Source organism: Gorilla gorilla, chromosome X (genome assembly GCF_029281585.2).
Source record: "Gorilla gorilla gorilla isolate KB3781 chromosome X, NHGRI_mGorGor1-v2.1_pri, whole genome shotgun sequence".
Lineage (NCBI taxonomy): Eukaryota > Metazoa > Chordata > Mammalia > Primates > Hominidae > Gorilla > Gorilla gorilla.
In genome coordinates this window covers 121,607,902-121,614,902 of record NC_073247.2, presented here as the reverse complement: position 1 = coordinate 121,614,902, position 7,001 = coordinate 121,607,902, and the positions used below count along the sequence as shown (strand labels likewise).

The window sequence follows — 7,001 nt, the reverse complement described above, 5'->3', positions numbered from 1 at the left end:
GTTGTACACCTGTATTCTCAGGTACTCAGAAGACTGAAGTGGGAGGATCACTTGAGCCCAGGAGATTGAGGCTGCAGTGAGCGGTGTTCATGCCACTGACTCCACCCTGGGCAACAGAGTAAGACTCTGTCTAAATAAATAAATGACACTTATATGCTTCAAGTAGTGTGCTAAGAGTTTTATTTGAATTATATAAACTCCACAAGACACTATTCAACAGTTACTACTCTTACTAAAGTAATAAATGCATATAGTTGAACAGATAGTACCCCAAAGTCCTATGTTGAAAAAAAAAAACAACAGCTACCTCCATCCTCCCAATCCCTGTTTCCCACTTCTAAGAGACAACAATTCTTATCTCTCTTGGTTGGTGTATGGTTTTGCTTTGGTATGCAACTCTAAATTCTGGAATTATAGCTTATATTGCTATTTTATGATATATAAATTTTAAGTGGTTTTTAAAAATTCACTTCTTGTATGGGATATGATGATTTAGCTTCCTTCTAATCCTTTCCCTTCCTTACATACACACAGTTCTGTAGTTTTTCTTAGAATTAATGATGATTTTCTTTTTCACTAGCTTAGTTTTGTGTGCCTATTAGTACTAACCCAACCCCATACTTTCCAAAGGACTCTAAAATGCTTCTCAATATGGCCAACATATCAGGTAATTTGTTGGTTCTATCTTTTTTCCTGGATACATCTTTCCAGAGCCTTCCATCTACCTATCCCTAACCCACAGCACAGCTTTCTTCCTGGGCTTTCCTTTCACCTTCATCCTGGGAATTTTCTTTATCATTCTCTTGTGTTCAACCTTCTACTTCCTGGACCCCATATATTCCTTTGACCACTCCCTTGTCTTGGTAGAGCGCATGTTCTGGTGGCTTCCTGAGAAATGGTTAGTGAGAGGTACATTTTTGGAGACCTTATCCCCAGCATTCTGAAATTTCACAACAATGTGTCTCTATGTGTCATATAGTCATTGTACTAAATACATAGTTGGCCCTTTAGTCTGTAAACTCATTTCCTTCTGTTTGGAGGGAAATTTCTTTTATTATGTCTTTGATTATTTCTTCCCCTCTATTTTTCTGTTGTCTCTCTGGGCATTCCTAATGGATATTGGTTCTCTAATTCTCCTATTCTTTTTCTCTTTTCCCCAACTCTTTGCACTTTTGTTTTACATTCTTAGAGATTAATTTAAAATATATCCATAGATACATAATAAGTAAACTTTTAATTTTAAAAAATTTCTATTCAAGTAGTTTGAGTTTTTAGAAGCTCATTTTTTTTTCTTTTCTTCTCTTTTTTTTTTTTTTTGTGGGGCCACCCTGAAAGGCAGACAGGTTTATTGGGCTACAGCCAGGAAATCAGCAGTTGGACTTGGCCATGAGCTCCAGGTTGTTCTTCTCAATGGCATAGTAGTTGGAAGAGTTCTTGGCAATGCTGATGAGCTTATCGGCCAAGTATTCAGTGATGGTCTTGATATTCTGGAAGGCAGCCTCACTGGTACCTGTGTACAGCAGCCAGATGGCTTGATTCACATGGTACAGTGGGGACATGTCCACATCCTGCTGTCTCACAGTCTCAGCTTGCTCGATATATGTGGAGTCCTCCCAGGGCCACATTTGATGATGGCATTCACCAGAACCTGCAGAGGGTTCTTGCCCGTAAGCAGGTGGATGATCTTGAAGGCATGCTTGACAAGGCAGAGTCATGAGCTTCTTGCTGTTGTGGCCATGCATCATCATTGAGTTAGTGAAGTGCTCCATGATGGGACATCACACTTTGTGGATGTAATTGGCGGCGTACAGCCCTATGCTGTGAGGCAGGTACTTGGTATACTTCTCCTTCACTGCAATGTAATCCTGAAGGGAAATGTCACTGATCTGTGCATCATCAGTGCTCCACTTCCCAAAGAACTTGATGTTAGGGGTTTCTGCCACCACTGGTGCTTCTGTCTCCCACTTGGTCATCTTGAGGGCACAGCCTGAGCATCTCTGTTTCTCAGTGTGGACCATGCACCACCCTGACACAGACAGAATTCATTCTTACTCTTAGAATGTTTCTTTTTATTTCTAGCATCCATGTTTCATGGACATGATGTATCTATGCATCTCTCTGAAAATGTTAATTATAGGGATTTTATGGCTTCTTCTCCTCCCTACATTATTTCTGTTTCTTCCAAGTTCCTTTTTTCAATGTGTGTTTCATATTCTTTTATTCTATTAAAGACTTTTCCCCAATGCTTGACTATTCTTAATTATTCATTTGTATTTAGGAGTGTGGAAACTGAAAATCTGTGTGTGGGGAGATGCAGGGGGCAATTATTGATCGATTAGCCTTATGTCCTTAGGTGGACCTGGCCACTTCATTGGGAGACCCTACAATTATTGGTATCTGTGGGCCTTTTCTCTTAAACCAATCAAATTTCCCAGAGAGGAAGCTTCCAATTTCCTGCCTGGGGGGATATAATTCTGACTGCCAGAATTAAGGATGTTGATGAGAAAGGTAAGTGGAAAGGTATGATAAGTATCATCCATGTCCTCAACTGAGCCTGGAAACTTTACTTAAAAATCCTCCTCTTTATTATCATAATTATAATAATAACCAACATTTATTGAGGGCTTATTTCATCAAACACAAGATTTCTGCACAAGTATGTTCTCTTTTTTTTTTTTTTTTTTTTTTTTTTTTGGTACTCTTTACAACCAACCCCCAGTAAGTATGGTCTTTTTTTTTTTTTTTTCAGAGACGGAGTCTTGCTCTGTCACCCGGGCTGGAGTGCGTGGCCTGATCTCAGCTCACTGCAAACTCCGCCTCCTGGGTTCACGCCATTCTCCTGCCTCAGCCTCCAGAGTAGCTGGGACTACAGGCACCCACCACCATGCCTGGCTAATTTTTGTATTTTTAGTAGAGACAGGGTTTCACCATGTTAGCCAGGATGGTCTCGATTTCCTGACCACATGATCTGCCCGCCTCGGCCTCCCAAAGTGCTGGGATTACAGGCAGGAGCCACCACACCCGGCCCCAGTAAGTATGTTCTTTACATCATTCTTTAACATAGTAAAAGACTGGAAATAATCTAATGTCCAAAATGAGAGATTGATTCCAAAAATCATGCTGCATTGATACAATGAAATGGTAGGCAGCCATTAAAAGCAATCTAATAGCCCCAGTTATCAGGGCCAGCCACTTCCCATAGCTATTTAAAAAGGTCCCATTTCAGCTGAACTGACCCTATCATCACCTCCACCCCAGCTACCCACTAAGAGTTGGCCTGAAAAGAGAATAGAGGTTGCCTTTTGAAAACTGCAATGATGGTGAAGAGAAACCTATTCCTATCCCTACTACTCCTCTTCTTGGTGAAAGAGAGGCAATGGTGTGCTGGTAAATGTTTAACAACTCATTGGAGGTATCTCTGTTGTGTAAACACTCCCACCATGGCCAATTTCAAGCTACCAATGTGACATCCATCAACTGGCTAACACATTTTCAGAAAATTTAACAATTGACTTGCATGAGCTGGGATGAGCTGGTTCCAGGGCACCACTAGAGAGAGGCCTCAGAGAACAGCAGTGGTTAGACTTGTGCTTAATCACCAATCCTGCTTTGCAGACTAGGCCTAGAGCCACTGGAAATGGGTCAAGAACTCTAGAATAGGGTGATGGAGTTGCCAGGTAAATAGGAAGCAAAAAATATTTTCCTTGAATTTCTGGTGTCCAAGAGGTATGGAAACAAGGGCCCTGGAGGAGATTGGGAGCTATGGGTTTTCCAGCCCTACCCTACTCCCAAGAAAAATACACACAGCAGGGAGGCAAGAGGCACAAGCTTCAGAGAAATGCAGAGACAGGCCAGCAGCTAGAAGATGCAAAGGACAGCCAGTGGTTAGGGGTGCTGCTTAGCACTGATCTCCTCCACAGTGGGCCCAATTGCAGATTTGATGAGAGGAGGTGGCAAATGATAGCCTTCGCAGTGGTGAATTGTTTTCTTTCTTTCTCTGACCCCCAACACTAGAAGTACACATGTACCACAAAGGGAGTGGGACAAAAACACAGAGAGGGAGTGAGGAGGAGGAGAACTTTGAATCAAATAAGAGATTAAAGTTGCAAAACAAAAGGAACAAAGTCTTCAGAACCAGAATGGGCCAGTTTTAATAACCAGAAGTTACTGCACTATTATGAATCAGATTGAGATGGCTCTGGGGAGCTTGCCACCCCAAGGGGGAAGAAAGCATGAAAAGGCATAGTTGGAATTTTGGAAAAATTAAAACCATTAAGTGGTACATGGAGATAATCTTGTAGTGGTTGAATGCATAGTTACTTAACATTTTCCTCTTTGTGCTTTTTTTGTGTTTGCTTATTTTTGCACAACTAACATGTACAAAGTAGTAATTTTTTTTAGCTTAAGGATCCATGTTGCTGATGGGCACAAAGATGGCATCAGGGACAGACAAGAAGACCTAAAGTTAATAAAAATCCATTTTCTAGTGAATATAAAGTTCCTGGTAACACAAGGTGCTGGGAAGGAGGCTGACTTCAAAAGTCCCAGGGGGCAGGCCAGGCTTGGCGGCTCATGCCTGTAAATCCCAGCACTTTGGGTGGCTGAGGCAGGCGGATCACCTGAGGTCAGGAGTTCAAGACCAGCCTGACCAACATGGTGAAACCCCATCTCTACTAAAAATATAAAAATTAGCCGGGCATGGTGGTGGGCACCTGTAATCCTAGCTACTAAAGAGGTTGAGGCAGGAGAATCATTTGAACTCGGGAGGTGAAGGTTGCAGTAAGCAGAGATCGTGCCATTGCACTCCAGCCTGAGCAAAAAGAGAAGACCATGTCTTAAAAAAAACAGTCCCAGGGGACATTTATGAAGAGCAAGGACCCCCTCCTGGAAGGAGAAAGTACCTGGATCACAAGAAGGCAGCTCTTTAATAGCTCTAATCCAAGGATGGAGGTCTCCTCCTCCTAGTCATTCCTTAAGGGCTTCAGAGAGGGTGTTTCTGATAAATAGAGCATTACATCGTTAAACGGACAATTATGTCTTCAAAGCAGCTTGAAGTAAGACACAAAGGCCTCATGGCCTGTTGAATTTATTACATCACTGGAGAGGCAACATTTGATCTGAAAAGTATAAAAAATTTTTCTATGATTTATACATTACCCAGAAACCTTTTGACTTCCTGGAATTCTTAATATAAATTTTATTTTTTCAGCAACAATGTTCTGGCATTGCTGCTAGCAGCTTGCTTGGCCACAATTACTGAAGCTGACTGGTTTTGCCCCTAGCAAAAGTAATGTCATTACCCTTGGCAATGAATCTGAAGAGCAAAGTAAAGTCATGCTTTCAACAGGTCCTTTGCCAGTTCCTTAAAATCACCCAAAACGATCCATCCATTTTTAATGTCTCCCTTGGCAGCAACTTCAAGTGATTAAAAAATGTCCTATCCATTCTAAAGCAGTCTCTAGGGAAATATTTAAATTATTATGTTACATCTAAAATTTGTTGTAGTGCAGTCAACCCCAAAAGAGCCTCATAAACATCTTGCCTCTGTGTGGGGCCATTCTGAATTTGGATGCCATCTGGTGATTCTTGACTGGCTGACATGTTTCTGGGATTACCTGTGACAAGGTAGAATTCAGCTTCAGTGAATATCTGCTCTGATCACTCTCACAGGCTAGGCATTGCCTCTGTGTGTGTGTGTGTGTGTGTGGTTTGTTACAAGGTGAGAATAAGTCCCTCTTTCCGTCTTTCCATTTGCTACTTACCGCCTTGGTGCTTCTAAAAGTGACCCTCATGAAAGCAGCTCATCTTCCGAGTCAGCCTTGTTCTGAATTGCCTGTGGAGTTTCCCAAAGTACCCTGTAATTGCCTCAATACTTCCCTTCACTTTAGCAAAATTGAAGTGTGTCATAGGTTTCCACTTTTATTCTGATCCTTAGGTCTAATTACATTTACAACCTGGGCTAGGATATTTGTGTAACTGTTGTTTATGCCTCCAAATTCAAAATTATTTATAACATGGTAGATTGTAGAAATCTGATTTGCAAAATCTTTAGAAGACATCTAGAAAATATCATTTTTAGTAGGTTGATTCTTCTCTAGGTGGAACATGTAGAGACCAATGGTATTGGAAATGAGAGCAGCTCTTCTTTACATTGCCCAAAAACCTAAAAATGGAAAAAGCTGGATCAGCCCCCTTCTTCAGCTCAGGAGTCTATCTTTCACAGGGCCTCCAAGGGATGAATTGGCCTCTTGAATGTCAGCTACCATTCCTTTAATACTCCATTGCGGGTTTATTAATAGTACATTTTTTTGCGCTTTTTTGGGAATGTGATTTATATTGCCAGCTTGTGCTGTTTCTCATGGTAATGGATTCTCTCCACTGCATAAAATCAGACTTCCCTTGATTTGGCTTAAAATCACCTCATAAACTTAAAAGACATTCTTTCTTTTTTCTCTTTTGAAATTCATTGTTCACTCCACGAGGCTCTTTGTGATTCTCTAGGTTTCTAACGTGTCCCCTGCCCCACACACAAGTCTCTCTGATTGAACAGCAGCTAATCTTTTTAATCATGCTTCCTTTATGCCATATGGCAACCCTTCCCCTTCCTGTGTCCTTAATCTCTTTCTATGCCTTTCTCTAGCTCTTCCTCCAACCCCTCCCCTTCTGTTAGGCAAATCTTTCTGAAAGGGCAGTGACCCAGACTGTCCCCAGGGTATGGCTAATGGGGTGATTGCCCTGACCCTGCACTCTGAGAGTTCCCACCCAGCAGCGGAGACCAGAGACCAGGTGGTTGGTGGATGGAGGGGGTGGAGGGGAGCAGGGAAGGACAAAGAAGCTGGAGCCTTTACTCAGAGGAATTTAAAAAGATCGATGTACTCATGAATACATTAAAATGAGTGGCTAAGTTGAGGCGGGCTGCTTAGATATGGCACCATCTCCTTCCTTTAAATCCTCCCTGTTCTTGCTCTATGAGACTCCATGAGAACCCCTCACCTTTGGTC

At 41.9% G+C, this 7,001-nt stretch overlaps 1 pseudogene; it reads right to left on the bottom strand.

The window, feature by feature from the left end:
- Positions 1 to 1,367: 1,367 nt before the first annotated feature.
- LOC101139837 (small ribosomal subunit protein uS7-like) lies at positions 1,368 to 1,973 on the bottom strand (annotated as a pseudogene).
- Between the last annotated feature and the right edge of the window lie 5,028 nt (positions 1,974 to 7,001).